Source organism: Pongo pygmaeus, chromosome 12 (assembly GCF_028885625.2).
Source record: "Pongo pygmaeus isolate AG05252 chromosome 12, NHGRI_mPonPyg2-v2.0_pri, whole genome shotgun sequence".
Taxonomy (NCBI): Eukaryota; Metazoa; Chordata; class Mammalia; order Primates; family Hominidae; genus Pongo; species Pongo pygmaeus.
The window spans coordinates 30,938,717-30,959,189 of record NC_072385.2 but is presented as its reverse complement, the minus strand read 5'-3'; the positions used below and the strand labels follow the sequence as shown (position 1 = coordinate 30,959,189).

The 20,473-nt window shown below is 44.6% G+C and overlaps 1 long non-coding RNA gene across 1 annotated transcript; it reads right to left on the bottom strand.

Moving 5' to 3' along the window:
* Positions 1-2,603: 2,603 nt before the first annotated feature.
* LOC129030745 (uncharacterized) lies at positions 2,604-8,223 on the bottom strand. The gene is made up of 3 exons (XR_008500742.1): positions 8,072-8,223; positions 4,637-4,835; positions 2,604-3,021 (listed from the first exon to the last, which is right to left on the bottom strand). It is a non-coding gene; the product is annotated as an uncharacterized LOC129030745 (long non-coding RNA).
* Between the last annotated feature and the right edge of the window lie 12,250 nt (positions 8,224-20,473).

The following is a 20,473-nucleotide window of genomic DNA, read 5'->3' as shown; positions in this document are numbered from 1 at the left end:
CTTTTCTTGCTTTCTAAACAAGACCCCCACCTTGGCAGTGTGAACTTTCAGCCTGGGCTCCCCACCTTGGGGCAGAGGGGGCTGCCTTCCATACAGGGAGGCCTGTGCCTTCCTCCACGCATGGAGGTAACAAGACTCAGAATTAGCTGTCGTGGTCAAAAAAAGTCCTCCACACACGCGATGGCCCAGAGATGTTGCCATGGTAAAGGGGGCGTCCAGAGAACAGCGGGTGTTCCAGGAATCCCCAGCATTGAGATGGATGCTGGCGCTCGTGTTGGCGGGGCACACACAATGCACCCAGCTTCATTCTGCCCCACCAGCACAAGGAAGCCAAGGCTCTCTGGACTCCCGAACATACTTTATGATGCTCGAGGTTCCAAAGCCACCATGAGGATTCTCAGGGCTGTTGCTTATTTGTGAACTTAGGAGACAGGAGAAGGAACAAACAAAACCTAGTCCTTGACAGCCATCATCTGATACATGAAATTACATTGCTGAGCTCCAAGACAGCAGCGGTGAAAGGCAGAGGCCCTCGCACCTAAGAATGTATTGTCCAGTTGGGGAAACAAGGGTAAGGAGGCTTTAATGCCAAGTGGCAGGTGAAGGCTTGAGCAGTGCGGTCCTTGGTCCTCGTGGGGTCAGCACATCGCCTGGTAATTCTCTCCACCTGCTCCTGCCAGACTGATCCAGCCACCAGTGTGTCCCACAGGCTGATTGACAACTGCCTGTATAGTCGCCAGCTGGTAACTATATTGAGATCACCTTCACATAGGAAGGCATACCATCTCCATTTTCCATGAGGGGAGACCAAAGTTCAGGGAATCCAGGTAACCCCACACAGTCAGGGGGCAGGACCCAGATCCACAATCAGGCTCATCAGATTCCTAAGCCCAGGAGGCACGGGAGATAAGACTGGCATAAAGAACCTGGTCTCAGAGCAGTCAGGATTTAGTGGGCACATGGATGGTGAATATTCCAAGCAAGGAGATAAAGCAACGAAAAGGTTTAAAGAATTAAATTCCCCATGACAAACGTTTTGCCATTTATTTGAGTCAAGTTGGGTAATCTCCGTTCTAGACTTATTTTTGCTACTGAAATTCCCTGGATCGCTTAACTTCTCTGAAATTTAATTCCCTCCCTTGCAAAATGGGGCACGCTTACGCCACAGGGACGTTGCCACGAAGGCATTTTCAGGGGGTTAAGACACCACCTGAGTACAGGATGTCATTGTTGGAGAGATTAAGTTTAAGGGTGACTAATGAGTTATGAGCAATTTGTGTGGGAGCTGACCCAGGGTATCCAGAGCTGCTCAGAAAGAAGGTGCATGGAAAAGCCTCTGGGGACGCTGCTCCCCTCCCTGGTGTATTGCAAGCTTGTCATCCACCCCCTTCTTCAAAGGGGTTTCTTCTGGCTGCAGAAGGAAGGATGCACAGACTCAGGCACGGATCCCTGGTAGATCGCGCCCTCGCGTGGCTGCTTCCTTGCATGACACCTCGGCCTGCGGGTGCCGGGTTAGTGGAGGATGAGTTCCAGAGCTGGAGGCACGTTGCGGGCAAAGGGTGTGACGGGGGCATGGACTGGGTAGGCAATGTGCTCCCCAAGGCCGTGTCCACCTCAGCACCCGCCCTGTGGCTCCCTGTCCCCTCCTTCCACCGACCCCGGGACCTCACTGCCCCCAAACTCTTGCTGCATACAGCTCAGTGGAAGGGGAAAGAATTTTATTATTTCTCTTTCTCCTTCTGTGTTCACAGAATACAACTTTTGTTTCTGTAAAATTATCCAAATAATGAAAAGAATACAAAATAGAAAGTTCAGGAAAAATTTACCCAATAGGCCACCACCCAAAAATAATTTCTTAAAAAATAATATTTTGGGAGTATCATTCCAGAGGTTCTCCAAACCTATATGCAAAAGAATAGATTTCGGGAAATAATTATTAATATATAAAATGACATTTTTGTGCACAGCTTTTTGAAAAGCAAAAGCATACAATTCGGTTTATTGAACTTATAAGGAAAGGAAGCTGGGTGCAACGGGATGTGCCTGTAATCCCAGATACTCCACAGGCTGAGATGGGAGGAACCTGAGCCTAGGAGTTTGAGAACAGCCTGGGCAACATAGTGAGACTCTCAAAAACAAATATTATTAAAAAAAGAAAACAAAATTTATAAGACTGGCAAATTTCAAATGAATTCTTTTGTTTTAAGCTGATATCATTGTATTTCTTTTTTTTTTTTTTTTCCTTTAAGACAAGGTCTCACTCTGTCTCCCAGCCTGGATGGAGTGCAGTGACACAATCTCAGCTCACTACTACCTCTGCCTCCCCAGCTCAAGCAATTCTTGTGCCTCAGCCTCCCGAGTAGCTGGGATTACAGGCACGCACCACCACGCCAGTTAATTTTGTGTATTTTTAGTAGAGACAGGCTTTCATGATGTTGGCCAGTCTGCCTCAGCATCCCAAAGTGCTGGGTTTACAGGCATGAGCCACCGCACATAGCCTGATATTATTGTATTTATTCTTACAAAACATTTCCAACATATGAAAAAGTAGAGTGAATAATGAAATGGCCTTACAACTACTTTCAACAAATCTGAACATGCCCTTGGGTTGAGAAGCTTTTCTTCTTTTTTTAATAAAAATGTTCACGGAAGACACTAATTAATGGAGGTATGCTTGTAGGCAGGATTTCCCAACAGGCCGGATTCTGTTCCATAATGCTAGAACCTGGACATTCAACATCTATCCCCGCAGTCCAGCTGGGGCCAGCACCACCTGGGCACGGGGCTCCCAAGCACTTTCCATTTACTGTCTCTTGTGCTTGTGGGTACCTAGAAGGTGCATATTATTATTGTTCCCACTGTGGGGCAATGAAGGCCTGGAGAGCAAAAGCCGCTTGTTCAGGTTGGATGTAAGTTTGGGTCTGTTGAGCATCACAGCCTGGGCACTGGAGATCATTTCTGAAATGATGCAGGGGCTACATGTAAGATCCCAGGTACTTATGCTGACAAAGAACAAAACATCTGGGTGGAAGAAGATTTCAAGAGTTAGTGACCTCAAAGCCCCATTATCTCAAGCAAAATGAGAGGAAGTTCTGTCCTATCTTCCTGACTTTCTTGAGAGAAGTTTGTTTGGGAAACTTCCTCCACTGTCGGAAGTAAGACTGACAAAAACATCTTTGAGAAGATGATGGAAGCTGAGCCTGGCTGGGCCACCTGCGGGTGTCTCTAGAATTCAACCTTTTGTAGTGAATCATACCATTACCATTCACCCAAGACCCACTGGGCCATGAATCCTGGATATTAACTATGAATGAGGGTATTTTTTAATTGAAAATTCAAAAATAATCCCAGGAATAATTTACTATTTTTGCAATAACTACTGAGGTTAAGAAGCAACAGTAAATATGTGCCTCTTGAGAGCTTGGTGCTCAAAGCCAGGAGGTGGGAGCTAAGGGTCAAGCTTAGGGTGGTCTGGCTGCCAGTCCTAATGGCACAGGGGCAGTGAGATGGGCCAGTCTGACACCATGTACACTGGGATCGCCATACCTGCCACTTCCAGCCACAGCCTGCCTCCCAAAGCTTTGCCCTGATCAACAGGGCCCCAAAAGACCTGTGTGAGAGTTCTATCAGTCAGGGCACAGACCAGGCCCCTGGGTAAGTCCCACTCCCCCTGGGGCTTATCTGGTCTCAGCTCCTGACCAGGACTCTGGTCCAACCCAACGCTGTCTTCCAGGCTCTACCTGAACAGGCCAACTGCATCCCTGCCTCAAACCTGCTCTTAGCCCACCTCCGCTGTTTCCTAACAGTGGCCAGGACAAACAAGATAATTATTGTAGTCATACTGATAGTATGAACTTAGAAATCTGAACTTTAGGCTGGGCATGGTGGCTCACACCTGTAATCCCAGCACTTTGGGAAGCCAAGGGGGGTGGATCACTTGAGGTCAGGAGTTTGAGACCAGCTTGAGCAACATGGAGAAACCCTGTCTCTACCAAAAATACAAAATTAGCTGGGTGTGGTGGCGCATGCCTGTAATCCCAGCTACTCGGGAGGTTGAGGCAGGATAATCGCTTGAACCTGGGAGGCAGAGGTTGTGGTGAGTCGAGATCGTGCCATTGAACTCCAGCCTGGGCAACAAGAGCAAAACTTCATCTCCAAAAAATAAAAAGAAAAAGAAATCTGAACGTTAAACTGCAACAAATATCCAGACGATAAAAAGAAACCATACAGTCAGCACTAGCATTAATATTGTAGCATTGTAGGGAGAAGTCAAGGAAACTTAGGCAAATGAAATAAACGTCAGAAACTCAGGAAAATAAAATAAAACAAAACAAAAACAAGTTCAAAACAAAGATAAACGAACGAAAAATAACAGTAAACACACAGCAAAGTGTTAAGTGTCTTTAATATGCAGGAATGCCTCAATTTTTAAAAACGGATAAAGAACGGGTAATTCTTCAAAAACACACAAACGTCTGCCAAAGACACTGGACAAGATGTAAAAGCTCCGTCCTCAACAAGAACAAAATCTGGGCCAGCCTTCAGGCTGCCATTCTTTGCTGAACTTCCTGGGAGAAAGTATAACCTGGGTTGGTTGGTTGGTTTATTTTACTGATCCTTTCTCTTCAAAACTTACCTTAGAAGGCTCCTCGCTCTGGAAGCTGCTCCCGACTCCTCCAGGGTAAGCAGGCCCTCCTCCTAGGTGCCTTCACCGGGCTTTTGCCGGTCGTCTCAGTACTCATTGTGGATTTCTCCCCACCAGGTCCAGAAGCTCAGCCAGGGCAGGATCTCCAGCACCAGAACGTGTGTGTTGTGCCGTAGACACTCAACAGATGCTTTTTAAAACATTGTGTGCATGCACGAAGATGAATACAGTAAACGCATAATTTGTAACCATAAGCCAAAATTTTACTTGACTCACTATGACACCTAGTGGTGACTAATCTCCATTGCAGACCCGACAAAATCAGCCATCACTGCTGTGGGTGCTTGTGTTTCCCTTTGTTCCAGCAAAGGCCTTCTGAGCACCAACTATGTGCCATGTGCAGGGACCGTGTGCATGCAGAGGACCCTTGGGTGAGTTAGTCAGTCTCTGTCCTCCACTGTCCTCCAAGGGTTTATGGGCAAGATACACCCACTGCCGCTCACCACCACATAGCATCAGCATTCAGAGAATGTTATACCATCATAGGGAGAAGTAAAGGAAACTTGGGCCAACCGTGAAATCATTTGGAGAAACGAGAAAGGCATCCTTTGAGGGAGGTGGAAACTCTTCCTATTACATGGAACTACCTCCTGACAACAGCCTGTTTGTCATCCCCTTTAACGCTAACTCAGGTTCCAAGAATCAGAATATTGTCTCAATTTCACTCCTGGCTTCAGCAAACATTGACAAAAGTCAACACCTAAAGCCATGATAGTTTCCGTGATTCCTTCACCTCTGCAGAGAAAGGAGGCTGGGGAGGGAGGCACATCTAGTCCTGTCTTCAGCTTCTATTTCTTCCAGTCTCTTCTTCCCCCACCTCTCCAACCAAGTGGTAAAAAGTAAATCCTGATTGGACAGCCACTTGGGAAGCAAAATAGATTCCTGGATTTTTAATACTAAAATTATAACAGAGCAAATGAAAACAGTATAAAGCCAGAATAAAACACAGGTGACTTTTTTTTTCTTCTGGGCTTAGGTAAATTCTAGTTACTACCAGAAGCTATAATGGAAAACATGGAAACATTTAACTTTGTAACCCTTCTATATGGCAAAAAACAAAAATAAAAACTAGTTCAAAACCAAGAAAAACTGAGGGAAAACAACAGTAAACACACAACAAAGTGCTACTATTTTTAAGATGCAATGAACAGTTACAAGTCAATAAAAAATAAAGACCTCAATAAAAGTGGGTAAAAAACAGGTAATTCTTCAAGAGACATACACATAGCAAGCTACACGACAATTAAAATAAAATTGTTTGCTGAATTAATGAGGATTTAAAAACATGTAATACCTAACTAATGCTGACAAAAATATTTGTGGGAGTGTAAACTGGCACATTTCCAAAGAAAAATGTGGTAATAGATATCAAAATAGCAAATGCAAGCTGGGCATGGTGGCTCACGCCTGTAGTCCCAACACTTTGGGAGGCTGAGAAGGGAGGATCACCTGAGGTCAGGAGGTCAAGACCAGCCTGGCCAACATGGTAAAACCCGTCCCTACCAAAAATACAAAAATCTGGCCCAGCGCAGTGGCTCACACCTATAATCCCAGCACTTTGGGAGGCCAAGGCAGGTGGATCACGAGGTCAGGAGATCAAGACCATCCTGGTTAGCATGGTGAAACCCTATCTCTACTAAAAATACAAAAAATTAGCCGGGCATGGTGGCGGGTGCCTGAGGTCCCAGCTGCTCAGGAGGCTGAGGCAGGAGAATGGCGTGAACCCGGGAGGCGGAGCTTGCAGTGAGCCAAGATTGCACCACTGCACTCCAGCCTGGGCGACAGAGTGAGACTCCGTCTCAAAAAAAAAAATAAAAAGAAATGAATATACAAAAATTAGCTGGGCGTGGTGGTGGGCACCTGTAATCTCTGCTACTCAGCAGGCTGAGGCAGGAGAATCACATGAACCCGGGGGGGCGGGGGGGTTTGCGTCAGCCAAGATTGCACCACTGCACTCCAGCCTGGGCAACAGAGTGAGACTCCGTCTCAAAAAAAAAAAGTAGATGCAAATGTCTTTTACCCAAAAGTCCATTTCTAGAAATATATATTCTAGAAATATATTCTAAGAAAATAATTTGCCAAGTACATACAGATACATGTTCATCAAAGCATGGTGTGTGCGTGTATATATGTGTATACATATATACACACACATATACACACACACGTATTTATATATGTAGATACTAGAAATAATTTGTCATTCATTAGAGAAAAAGAATAATTTTTAGATGTGAGCCAAAATTATACTTGATTAATCATGTTATGATTAATAAATTCTGATAGGCTGATCCTACAGAATACCAGATAGTCATTAGACATAGTAATGTAACTCTACATTTATTATCATAAAAAGTAGGTTCAGAATATATTGCTGAGCTTTGACAACAGCAACAAAAAAGCACTATCTATAAATCCACATAAAGATTGTAGTTTGAAAGGATATTCACCAAAATGTTAGTAGTGCTTTATCTGTGGGTGGCTGGATTTAGACTAACGTTTACTTTCTTCGTACATTTAAAAAAAATTTATATGGCAAGAATGTGTTGTTTTAAAATTAGAAAAACACGAACTATTTTCATTAAAAGAAAAAAATTAGCCCTGCCTTTCAGATATGTCCAACTCAGCTACTACATTTGACAATTGAGGCAAAAAATACAGAGACTGTATAATGTTCCTCATGAGAAATACAGGAAAGCTACATTCTGAGAATCAAGGTGAGCTACGTGGTTCTTATTTTCCTTTGGAAAGATACAGTTCTTTCAACTACCCCTAATAAGGTGGATGGCTCCTAAGAACGATCTGTAACAATATACAGTATAAACACTCAAAACCTGAAAGGGGCCGTCCACGAAGGCTTTGGGTCTTTCGTGTCACAGGCCCTGACCAAGCTTCCCTGCCTGGGATAGACTCTTCCTGAGGCTCACATCTACAGTAAATGTAATTACACTTTAATGGTATTCATCGCATTCTGTCACTTTTTCCATTGCTCCTATTTTTAACTAGCACAATGGGAACATTTCTCCTCTGATTCACTGAGCGGTTTTAGGCCAGGAATCTGGCTTTTAAAATGACAGTACCCTTAATCCTATCGCTGACTTTTCAAATGAAATAACAGCCTGTAATTAAAACAATGGCGCACAGGCAGCCTCCGTGGGATAAGAATAGCAACTCAGCATGGAATTCAGGTAATGGAATTTATCAGCGGCTGTGCCAGGAGTAAGGGATGGAGAAGCAGGCTCTGGTCCTGGTGGTGTGGCCTTTGCAAGTCACTTCAAAGTCCTGAGCTGCAGTCCCTATGAAAGAGGCATGGGTTCTTAGAGTCCTTTCAGTTAGGGTCTACCCAGCAGAGTGAACAAAATCAACCTGAGACTTCTGCTCCTCTGGAAGAACCCTGGGGTCCTGCTCATTCAAGCAATACACATGGGATGTCCAAAGCTATTGGGGCAGTTGGGACCCCCCATCAGAGCAAATGTCATGGAGAAGTGGGCTCTATGTCCTCTCCCCCTGAGTCTCAGCCAACTTGCGCCAGCTTCAACTTCTAGAATGTAGTGAGTGTGATGCTCTGTGATGTCCCAGGCTAGGTCACAAAAGGCCACATACCTTCTTGAGCTCTTCACTTGCTTGCTCTTGGGACACTCCCTCTTGGAACCTAGCTCCTGTGACATGCAGAGCCAGAGCCATGAGCAAGGGGTGTACCGGTGCTCCAGCCAACAGTCCCAGCTGAGCTCAACCTTCCAGCCACCTCAGCCTGGCCCCAGACACAGGGGGGATGACCCAGCCTCAGCCTCCTGAGTATCTCCCAGTATTTTGTTTCTTTGTTTATTTTGGGTTTTGTTTTTTGGGGGTTTTTTGCTTTTTTTTTTGAGACAGGGTCTCCCTCTGTCATCCAGGCTGGAGTGCAGTGGCGTGATCTCGGCTCACTGCAACCTCTACCTCCCAGATTCAAGCGATTCTCCTGCTTTAGCCTCCTGAGAAGCTAGGATTACAGGCATGCAGCTCTACGCCCTGCAGATTTTTTTTTGTATTCTTAGTAGAGATGGGGTTTCACCATATTGGCCACACTGGTCTCCAACTCCTGGCCTCAGGTAATCCACCCACCTCAGCCTCCCAAAGTGCTGGGATTACAGGCATGAACTACCCTGCCCAGCCCTCTCCCAGTGTTTTCAGCCTCCCTTGTCAAGGCCCCAGACATTGTGGAGCAAAGGCAAGCCCTGGCCCCATGGGTCTTGATCCATGGAATTTGGGAGCATGTCCCAAAGGGTTGTTGTTCATGCCGCTAGGTTTGTGATGGGTTGCTGGGTAGCAAAAGCAACTGGAACTCCAGGTCTGATGTAAGAGTTTACGTAGGCCAGGCGCGGTGGCTCACGCCTGTCATTCCAGCACTTAGGGAGGCTGAGACGGGCAGATCACGAGGTTAGGAGATGGAGACCATCCTGGCTAACACGGTGAAACCCCATCTCTATTAAAAGTACAAAAAATTAGCTGGGCGTGGTGGCAGGCGCCTGTAGTCCCAGCTACTCAGAAGGCTGAGGCAGGAGAATGGTGTGAACCTGGGAGGCGGAGCTTGCAGTGCGCCGAGATCGCACTCCAGCCTGGGCGACAGGGCAAGACTCCGTCTCAAAACAAAAAAAAAAAAAAAGAGCTTACGTAATAAACACTTATTTAGCTTGCTGTGTACAAGATCCTGTCCTAAGCAAAATGCAAATATTAATTTGTGTTATAATTAAAATTCATCTCTATAGCAGGTCTGTGAGGTCCATAGTATTACTGCCTATATTTTACAGGTGAAGACACTGAAACTCAGAAAAGTTAGGTAACTTGCCCAAAGTCACACAGTTACCAAGTTGGAAAGGCAGCATTCAAACTGAGGCCACAGAATCCACGCTTTTTTTTTTTTTTTTTTTTTTTTTTTTTTTTTTGACAGAGTATTGCTCTGTCCTCCAGGCTGGAGTGCGGTGGCACAATCTCGGCTCTTGCCTCCTGGGTTGAAGCAATTCTCTGCCTCAGCCTCCTGAGCAGCTGGGACTACAGGTGCCCGCCACCACACCAGGCTAATTTTTTTTTTTTGGTATTTTTTAGTAGACGGGGGGGTCTCACTATGTTGGCCAGGCTGGTCTTAAACTCCTGACCTCAGGGGATCTGCCTGCCCTGAGCCTCCCAAAGTGCTGGGATTACAGGCATGAGCCACCATGCCTGGCTGAATGCATGCTCTTAAACCCCTTGGCAAGTAGTTTGCTTCTGCTCAAATCTTTATGCATTGACTTCACCTACAGCCTCTGGTAACCACTCAGCATTCTTTGTTTCTTCCTGCCTTGCCTTGATAGGAAGTGATTGGGGGCTCCAGGAAAACCCATCTATTTTGCATATCTTGAGAAAAAATCTAATAAAAAGGTACCATCTCCCTAGGAAAAGGCAAGTTCATTATGCGTCTTTCAGACCAGCCTCTTGATGACTTCTGGTCCTGACCTGATTTCTTGGAGGCCCCAGGCAGGGGCTAATTTACATCTTTGCAGCCACGCTTGCAGCCAGAGATTGCTTCTACAGTGGCAAGCTCCCATTTAGCAGTCATTTTCTTTGGGTACACATTGAGTTCCCAAGATTTTGTGAGCTTACTCAGCAGGCCTGCTGTCTCCAAAAGAGGACACTGCGTGATAGTGGCCTTCAAGAGCCTTCAGGAGCTCTTAGGGGCTGGATGTGTCTGCTTCTAAAAACATTTATACACACCCACCAGCACATCCTAATCAATAAAGTGTAATGCTTTGTGGCCTTCTAGCAGATACTCTTTTTCCTAACTCTACTTCTGCCATTTAAAGTTTTTCCTGGAGCCATGAGGTCAGATCCTGCTTGGAGTGCCATTAGATCATGTACAAATCACTTACAAAAATCTTCTCCACTCTATATACTTAAAAATCCTTCCCACCGGGTGCGGAGGCTCATGCCTGTAATTCTAACACTTTGGGAGGACAAGGTGGGCAGATCACGAGGTCAAGAGATTGAGACCATCCCTGCCAACATGGTGAAACCCGTCTCTACTAAAAAACAGAAAATTAGCTGGGCATGGTGGTGGACACCTGTAGTCCCAGTTACTCCAGAGGCTGAGGCAGGGGAATTGCTTGAACCCAGGAGGTAGAGGTTGCAGTGAGCCAAGATTGCACCACTGCACTCCAGCCTGGTGACACAGGGAGACTTTGTCAAAAAAAAAAAAAAAAAATCCTTCCCTTTGGTTGATTATTTATTTATTTATTTATTTATTTATTTTTGAGACGGCATCTTGCTCTATCGCCCAGGCTGGAGTGCAGTGGCATGATCTCGGCTCACTGCAAGCTCCACCTCCTGGGTTCATGCCATTTTCCTGCCTCAGCCTCCCAAGTAGCTGGGATTACAGGTGCCTGCCACCACGCCCAGCTAATTTTTTGTATTTTTGGTAGAGACGGGGTTTCACCATGTTAGCCAGGATGATCTCGATCTCCTGACCTCGTGATCCACCTGCCTCGGCCTCCCAAAGTGCTGGGATTACAGGTGTGAGCCACCGCACCTGGCCTGGTTGATCTTTATTTATATTTATTTTTATTTATTTATTTATTTATTTATTTATTTTTGAGATGGGCTTTCACTCTATTGCCCAGGCTGAAGTGCAGTGGAGGGATCACAGCTCACTGCAGCCTCAACCTCCCCAGGCTCAGGTGATCCTCCCACCTCAGCCTTCTGAGTAGCAGGGACTATAGGCAGGTACCACCATGCTGGCTAATTTTTGTATTTTTTTGTAGAGACAGGGTTTCACCATGTTGCCCAGGTTGGTCTCAAACTCTTGAGCTTAAGAAATCTGTCTGCCTCAGCCTCACAAAGTGCTGGGATTACAGGTATGAGCCATTATGCCAGGCCCAGTTGATCTTTTTTAAACAAATAAAAGTCTGAATAAAAATGATGTTGCTTCGGCCGGGCGCGGTGGCTCATGCCTGTAACCCCAGCACTTTGGGAGGCCTAGGCAGGTGGATCATGAGGTCAGGAGATCGAGACCATCCTGGCTAACATGGTGAAACCCCGTCTCTACTAAAAATACAAAAAATTAGCTGGGCCTGGTGGTGGGCGCCTGTATTCCCAGCTACCTGGAAGGCTGAGGCAGGAGAATGGCGTGAACCCGGGAGGCAGAGCTTGCAATGAGCCGAGATTGTGCCACTGCACTCCAGCCTGAGCAACAGAGCGAGACTCCGTCTCAAAAAAAAAAAAAAAATGATGTCGCTTCTTACCCACCTAGTGTTCTACTTGCAGAACAAAAGATGCAAACATTAATTTAAACATAATTGCCAAGAGAGGTCTTTCAAACATCACCAATTCTTCCTTCCTTCCTTCCATCCCTCCCTTCCTTCCTTGCCCCTTTCTTTCTTTAAATTATGTGCTTACCAGTTTTAGGGTAAGAACTATGAGAAGTTACAAATACAGGAGAACACTGGGAAAGTTCTGGGAGGAAACTGCATCCATTTGATAGAAGCCACAGCTTTACAAATCATCTCAAGTCCATCCTGTATGACTCAGAATTCATTTTGAAGAGATTCCCTCCCCATGTATTGCTTGCCAATTGAAGCATAAAAACATATCCACTAACACAAAGTTAATTCTCCCAAAACTTCTCACTGTCCAGATTATGTTCGGTGGAATATAAGCCACTGGATCTGCTGAGGCAAGTTAGGGAAGGGGAAGCAAGGAGAGTGGGAGGGAGTCCTCAAGTTCAGAGGCTTCCATTCGGCTTCATGGCCTGCATCTCTCTGGTTCTATTTTTCTCGTACTCATTGTAACACCACGAAAATTGGAAAATGTACCTTGAACTCCAGTGACCTTCATCCACTCTCTTTGAATGTGGTCACATGCCTCTATGGGCTGGACATTATTCTAAAATAATTCACCTCTTGGAATCCCCAAGGATAAAAAGAGTAACCCAGATGCAACAGAGCTCAGCACATGGGCTAACAGGGCTCCAACCGCCTCTTTCCATGTTGATGCTCTCTGCCTGTAACTTAGAGGGTGGGTCCATTACACGAGCTTATGAATACTCTGAGATAACCCAGTTGAGTGTGATGCAGTAGAGGTTGTAGAATTTAAAAAGTCAAAGGACCCAGAATGTAATGCAGGTGGAGGAGACTTGTCCTGGAAAGTGATAAATGTCCCACTGTGACAACACAAAGCCCTCCTCTGCTTTATACTGCAAGACCCACCTCTGGCTAAGAGACCAAAAAGATAAAGGATAATCTAGAGGCAGAGATGGGTGTTTTTTAACATCCTAAGAAAAATGTGAGACTACTATTAGAAAAAATAGATTGTACAAGGAGGATGGTGTACTGGTGGAAACATAAAAGGGAAGAAAACTATATGAAATTCTCTAAATAAGAGCATTAAAAGATGTCCTTTAAGAGTCTCCCCAAATTGTACTAAAAACCTACCTTAAGAGTTATGAGTCACGTAAGGCCCTGTTTGTAACTGCATGTACTAGACCAAACAATCTCGAATTAGCAAATCTTTCATGACGTCAAAGCTTCAATGCTTTCAAATACTAAGATGCTGCTGCTGACCACAGTGATGATGACGATGGTCACTACTATTACAGGAGCGACAACAATGAAACTCTTCTAAGTAAACAAAACCTCAGCTAAGTACTGAGAAATCTTAGCTCATTAAATCCCCACACAATCATAGGAGTTGGATCCTTTTCACAGATGAGAAAATTGAGGCATAGGGAGGTTAAACACACTCGTTTGGCACCATGGGAGGCTGCCAAGCTCTGCTGTAGGTGATGATAAAGACAAAGATGAAGCCATCTGCTCCAGGAAGGGGGGTCCTTTCGGGGTACTTTGGAGTCACCCTGGGTTTCAGGGTCTAGTCCTCAGCCTGACATATTCAACAAGCTTCTTTGTTAATTCAGAGGTAATCGAGTCTCGAGAATTGTACCAATTAACATAGGTTCAGATTTAATTATAAATCAGAATACCAAATTTTTAATTCAGAGATTCCTAAACTTCAACTGGTTCATGGCTCAGTATTTTTTTTTCATTGTGCCCCTAAGTCAAAAGAAATACAGTTGACCCTTGAACAGCAGGGATTTGAACCGCCTGGATCCACTTACATGTGACTTTTCTTCAACCAAATGCCAATTGAAAATACAGTATTCAGGCTGGGTGCTGTGGCTCACGCCTGTAATCCCAGCAATTTGGGAGGCCAAGGCGGACAGATCACGAGGTCAGGAGATCAAGACCACCCTGGCTAACGCGGTGAAACCCCATCTCTACTAAAAAAATACAAAAAATTAGCTGGGCGTGGTGGCGGGCTCCTGTAATCCCAGCTACTTGGGAGGCTGAGGCAGGAGAATGGTGTGAACTCGGGAGACGGAGCTTGTGGTGAGCCGAGATTGAGCCACTGCACTCCAGCCTAGGCAACAGGGCGAGACTCCATCTCAAAAAAAAATAAAGAAAAGAAAATACAGTATTCTCTGGATGTCAAATCTGCCTATAAGACCTTTTAGGGTCAGGTACATTGACTCATTCTTGTAATCTCAGCACTTTGGGAGGCTAAAATGGGTGGATTACCTGAGATCAGGAGTTTGAGACCAGCTTGGCCAACATGGCGAAATCCCATTTCTATTAAAAATACAAAAAATAGCCGAGTTTGGTGGTGCACACCTGTAATCCCAGCTACCTGCAAGGCTGAGGCAGGAAACCTGCTTGAACCCAGGAGAGGGAGGTTGCAGTGAGCTGAGATTACACCACTGCACTCCGTCCTGGGCAACAGAGCGAGACTCTGTCTCAAAAAAACAAAAAACAAAACAAAACCTTTTTTTTTATTTATTTATTTTTGAGATGGAGTCTTGTTCTGTTGCCCAGGCTGGAGTGCAGTGACATGACCTCAGCTCACTGCAACCTCCACCTCCCAGGTTCAAGCAATTTTCCTGCCTCAGCCTCCTGAGTAGCTGGGACTACAGGCCTGCACCACCACGGCTGGCTAATATTTGTATTTTTAGCAGAGATGGGATTTTCTCATGTTGGCCAAGCTGATCTTGAACTCCTGACCTCGAGTCATCTGCTCACCTTGGCCCCCCACAGTGCTGGGATTACAGGCGTGAGCCAACACACCCAGCCTAAAAACACCTTTTAGTATAGGCTGGGTGTGTTGGCTCACCCAGGATTGAGTACGCAGATTTGGTTATTTGCTGGTGGTCCTGGCACCAATCCCCCGCATACACTCAGCGAGACTGTAACGACTTTTATTAAGCAGTTAGCGCCAATTTATTTTTATTTCTATTTTTGTCAAACAATTTATTAAGGTTTTATGTCTTAAACTTTTAGATGCTTGACCAAATATATATGAAAAGTGAAAGGAAAACTACCTATTAATGTGAGTAAGTACCTGTTGGATGCTGCATAAGTCCTCCAACCTTGAAATTGGAGATGCCTCTCCCTCATATCCTGCTCCACATTGATTTGAGCTGTACCTCCTTTTATCACAGCAACCGCTAAAAACCCAACTTCAGAAATATCAAAGGAATGTAGCGCAAGCTAATATTGGAACTGCGAACTGTTTGGAGCTAGTGGTTCCTGAAGTATTCAATAAATGTTCAGTACTGCAGCGCTTCCCTTGAGAACTTATCTTGTGCCCGCGAACTTGCTACTGGGGTCTGAGGCACTTCAGCAAATGGTTTAGGAACTGCAGCATTAATTTACACTAAGAAATAGAACTGCTCCTTAAGAAAGATAACTGCCGGCCCGGTGCGGTGGCTCACGCCTGTAATCCCAGCACTTTGGGAGACCGAGGCTGGCGGATCACGAGGTCAAGAGATCGAGACCATCCTGGCTAACATGGTGAAACCCCATCTCTACTAAAAATAGAAAAAATTAGCCGGGCTTGGTGGCAGGCGCCTGTAGTCCCGACTACTCGGCAGGCTGAGGCAGGAGAATGGCGTGAACCCGGGAGGCGGAGCTTGCAGTGAGCCGAGATCGCGCCACTGCACTCCAGCCTGGGCGACAGAGCGAGACTCAGTCTCGAAAAAAAAAGAAAAGATAACTGCCAAGGGTACTGGACTTCTCACTTTTTTGTTCCCAATAGGATTGAGAAACCAAATCAGAGTCAGAAAGCCTTTGGTGCCCAGAGAGATAATGTGGGGATGATAGATAGACCCTGACATGGATCTAGTTATTGCAGTTACTGTGTGTGTGTCTGTGTGTGTGTGTGTGTGTGTGTGTGTGTGTGTGTGTGTCTGGGTGCAGGCATGTAATACATTGTTTCATTTAGGTATCTCAAATCTCAGATAGAACAAAAAGTTGCAAGTTTGTGATGCTTTTCTGTAACATTTGCTAAAAGACAAAGGATTGATTTGTTAATTATTCAACTTTTTATTAACTATAATTTTCATGTAAAACATGTAGATGTATTTTGCAATGTTTCTTTAAATTTTTCTGATTGTCATCTCAGAGAGAGTTACTTACCAAAGGAAAATATTGGTTTTTAATTTTTCTTTAAAAAATTGTATTTTATATATATTACAGGGATATTAACAGCCTTTTTCTTCTCAGGAAGTTGGTATATTCAATATTTTAAATGTCAATAAACAGATTCAGAGAGTTAAAGATCTGCCTTCAAAATTAAAAGCTAGAAGGGTCAAGATAAAATAACCTAACATACCTTCATCCATTGTGGGATAAAACTACAACATTTCTTGGGTTCTAAGCATCCTCCCCTCATTGTTAATATCTCTGAGGTCAGGGTGCATCTTATGGTTACTGTGGCAGGTGGCAGCTGTGATCAAGTTCTCACAGGCTGGGCGCGGTGGCTCACGCCTGTAATCCCAGCACTTTGGGAGGCCAAGGCAGATGGATCATGAGGTCAGGAGATCGAGATCATCCTGGACAATATGGTGAAACTCTGTCTCTACTAAAAATACAAAAATTAGCCAAGCATGGCGGTGCGTGCCTGTAATCCCAGGTACTCAGGAGGCTGAGGCAGGAGAATCACTTGAACCAGGAGTCGGAGGTTGCAGTGAGTCGAGATTGCACCACAGCACTCCAGCCTGGCGACAGAGTGAGACTCTTGTCTTAAAAAAAGAAGAAAAAAAGAGAAAAAAGTTGTCACTGCATGCCACCTTCTGGTGGGATCAAGAAAGCACCAGCATCCAAACTAGCAGAAAAGACACTGGAGCTGGACTCTCAATGGAAGGACATTTTTAGGAATACCTTCACCAACTTACAGGAAGACCTCATGTTATTGCACTTTACATATACTGTGTTTTTTACAAATTGAAGGGTTGCAGCAACCCTGCATCAAGCAAGCCTATCAGTGCCATTTTTCCAACAGCATGTGCTCACTTCCTGTCTCTGTCACATTTTGATAGTTCTTGCAATATTTCCAACTTTTTCATTATTATTATATCTGCTAGGATGATCTGATCAGTGATCTTTGATGTTACTGTTGCAATTGTTTGGGGCGCCACAAACCACACCTATACAAGATACACAAACTTACTCGATAAATGTTGTGTGTTCTGGCTGCATCACAGATGGGCTGTTTCCCTATCTCTCTCCCTCTCCTTGAGCCTCCCTATTGCCTGAGACACAGCAATATTGAAATTAGGCTAATTGGTAACTCTACAATGACCTCTAAGTGTTCAAGTGAAAGGAAGCATTGGATATCTCTCACTTTAAATCACAATTTAGAAATGATTAAGCTTTGTGAGAAAGGCATGACAAAAGATGAGATAGGCTCAAAGCTAGGCCTCTTGCACCAGACAGTTAGCGAAGTAGTAAATGCAAAGGATAAGTTATTGAAGGAAATTAGAAGTGCTACTCCAGTGAACACATGATAGATAAGAAAGCAAACAGTCTTATGGCTGATATGGAGAAAGTTTTAGTGGTCTGGATAGAAAATCAAACTAGCCACAACATTTCTTTAAATCAAAGCCTAATCCACAGCAAGGCTCTAACTCTCTTTAATTCTATGAAGTCTGAGAGGTGGGAAAGCTGCAAAAGAAATGTTTGAAGGTAGCAGAAGTTGGTTCGTGAAGTTTAAGGAAAGAAGCCATCTCGGCTGGGCATGGTGGCTCGCACCTGTAATCCCAGCAGTTTGGGAGGCCTAGGTGAGTGGATCACTTGAGGTCAGGAGTTTGAGATCAGCCTGACCAACATGGAGAAACCCCGTCTCTACTACTAATACAAAATTAGCTGGTTGTGGTGGCGGGCACTTGTAATCCCAGCTACTCTGGAGGCTGAGGCAGGAGAATCACTTGAACCCAGGAGGCAGAGGTTGCAGTGAGCCAAGATCATACCACTGCACTCCAGCCTGGGACACAGAGTGAAACTCTGTCTTAAATAAATAAATGAATAAATAAATAAATAAGCCATCTCCATAACACAAAAGTGCAAGGTAAAGCAGCAAGTGCTGATGTGGAAGCTACAGCGAGTTATCCAGAAGATCTAGCTAAGGTCATTGATGAAGGTGGTTACATTACACAACAGATTTTCAATGTACATGAAACAGCCTTCTGTAGGAAGAAGACACTATCTAGGACTTGCATAGCTAAAGAGGGGAAGTCAATGCCTTGCTTCAAACTTCAAAGAACATACTTTTTTATTTGGAGACAAATTCTCTTGTTAAGAGCTAATGCAGCTACTGACTTTAAGTTGAAACCAATGCTCATTGACCATTCCAGAAATCCTGGGGCCCTTAAGAATTAGGTGAAATGTACTCTGCTTGTGCTCTATAAATGGAAAACCAAAGCCCGGATAATAACATATCTGTTTACAGCATAGTTTACAAAATATTTGAAGGCCTACTGCTCAGTATAAAAAGATTCCTTTCTAAGTATTACTGCTTGTTGACAATGCACTTGTTACCAAAGAGCTCTGAAGGAGATGCTCAAGGAGATGAATGTTGTTTCATGCTTGCTAACACAACGTCCATTCTGCAGCACAGGGGTCAAGGAGCAATTCTGATTTTCAAGTCTTATCATTTAAGATATTTATTTCATAAGGCTGTAGTTGCTATAGATAGTGTTTCCTCTGATGCGTCTGGGCAAAGTAAATTGAAAACTTTCTGGAAAGGATTCATCATTTTATATATATAGATAGATAGATAGATAGATACAGAGTCTCTGTTTGTCACCCAGGCTGGAGTGCAGTGGTGTGATCTCAGCTCACTGCAACCTCCACCTCCGGGGTTCAACCAATTTTCCTGCCTCAGCCTTGCGAGTAGCTGGGATTACAGGCGCACACCACCACGCCCAGCTAGTTTTTGTATTTTTAGTAGAGACGGGGTTTCACCATGTTGGCCAAGCTGGTTTCAAACTCCTGACCTCAAGTGATCTGCCTGCCTCGGCCTCCCAAAGTGCTGGGATTACAGACGTGAGCCACCATGCCCAGCCAGATTCTTCATTCTAAATGCCATGAGGACATTCGTGATTGATGGGAGGAGGTCAAAACGTCAACATCAACAGGAGTTTGAAAAAAGTTGATACCAATCCTCCTGGATGACTTTGAGGGTTTCAAGAATTCCGAAGAGGAAGTCACTGCAGATGTGGTCAAACAGTAAGAGAGCTAGAGTTAGAAGTGGAGCCTGAAGATGGGACTGAATTGCTACAATCTCATGATAAAACTTTAACAAACAGGAAGTTGCTTTTTATGGATGAGCCAAGAAAGTAGTTTCTTGAGAGATGGAATGTACTCCTGGTGAAGATGCTGTGAGCATTGTTGAAATGACACATTCCACTGTTGAATATTCCGTAAATGTACTTGATAAAGCAGCAGCCGTGTTTGAGAGGATTGACTCCAATTTTGAACAAGTTCTACTGAGGATAAAATTCTATCAAACAGCCTTTCATGCTACAGAGAAATCTATCATGAAAGGAATCAATGAGGAAAACTTCATTGTTATCTATTTTAAGAAATTGCCCCAGCCACCACAACTTTCAGCAACCACCACCCTGATCAGTCAGCAGCCATTAACAGTGAGGCAAGGGCTGGGTGCAGTGGCTCATGCCTCTAATCCCAGCATTTTGGAAGGCCGAGGTGGGCAGATTGCCTGAGGCCAGGAGTTCAAGATCAGCTTGGCCAAAATGGCAAAACCCCATGTCTACAAAAAATACAACAACAACAAAAAAAATTAGCCAGGCATGGTGGTGCACACCTGTAGTCCCAGCTACTTGGGAGGATAAGGTGGGAGAATTGCTTGAGCCCGGGAAGTTGAGGTTGCAGTGAGCTGAAATCGCGCCACTGAACTATAGCCTGGGTGACAGAGCAAGATTCTGTCCCCCCCCACCACACCATACATACACACAAATTGAGGCAAGACCCTCTACCAGCAAAAATATTACAACTTGCTGAAGGCAAGATGTTTGTTAGCATTTTTTAATCAATAGCGCATTTTTAAATTAGGGTATGAACTTTTTTTACACACAATAGTCTACAGTAATCATATAATGTAAACATATTTGTCATACATACTGAGAAATATAAAACTTTGTGTGACTTGCTTTATTGCAGAATTGAGTCTGGAACTGAGCCTGCAATATCTCTCTTATGCCTGTATTTTACCTTTTAAAAAATGTATGCACAAGAGGGATATGTAACAAAAATCTACATTCCATTTTGTCCAAGCAAGATCTTTTAAACATATAAAATAGAACGAAGGGAGCAGGGTGAAGAAGAAGAGGCGAGAACGATCCCCCGACCGACCAAGCCCACGGGCTGCTGCATCCCACGCCCAGCGCCTACATCCTGCCACCGTCGCTGCCGT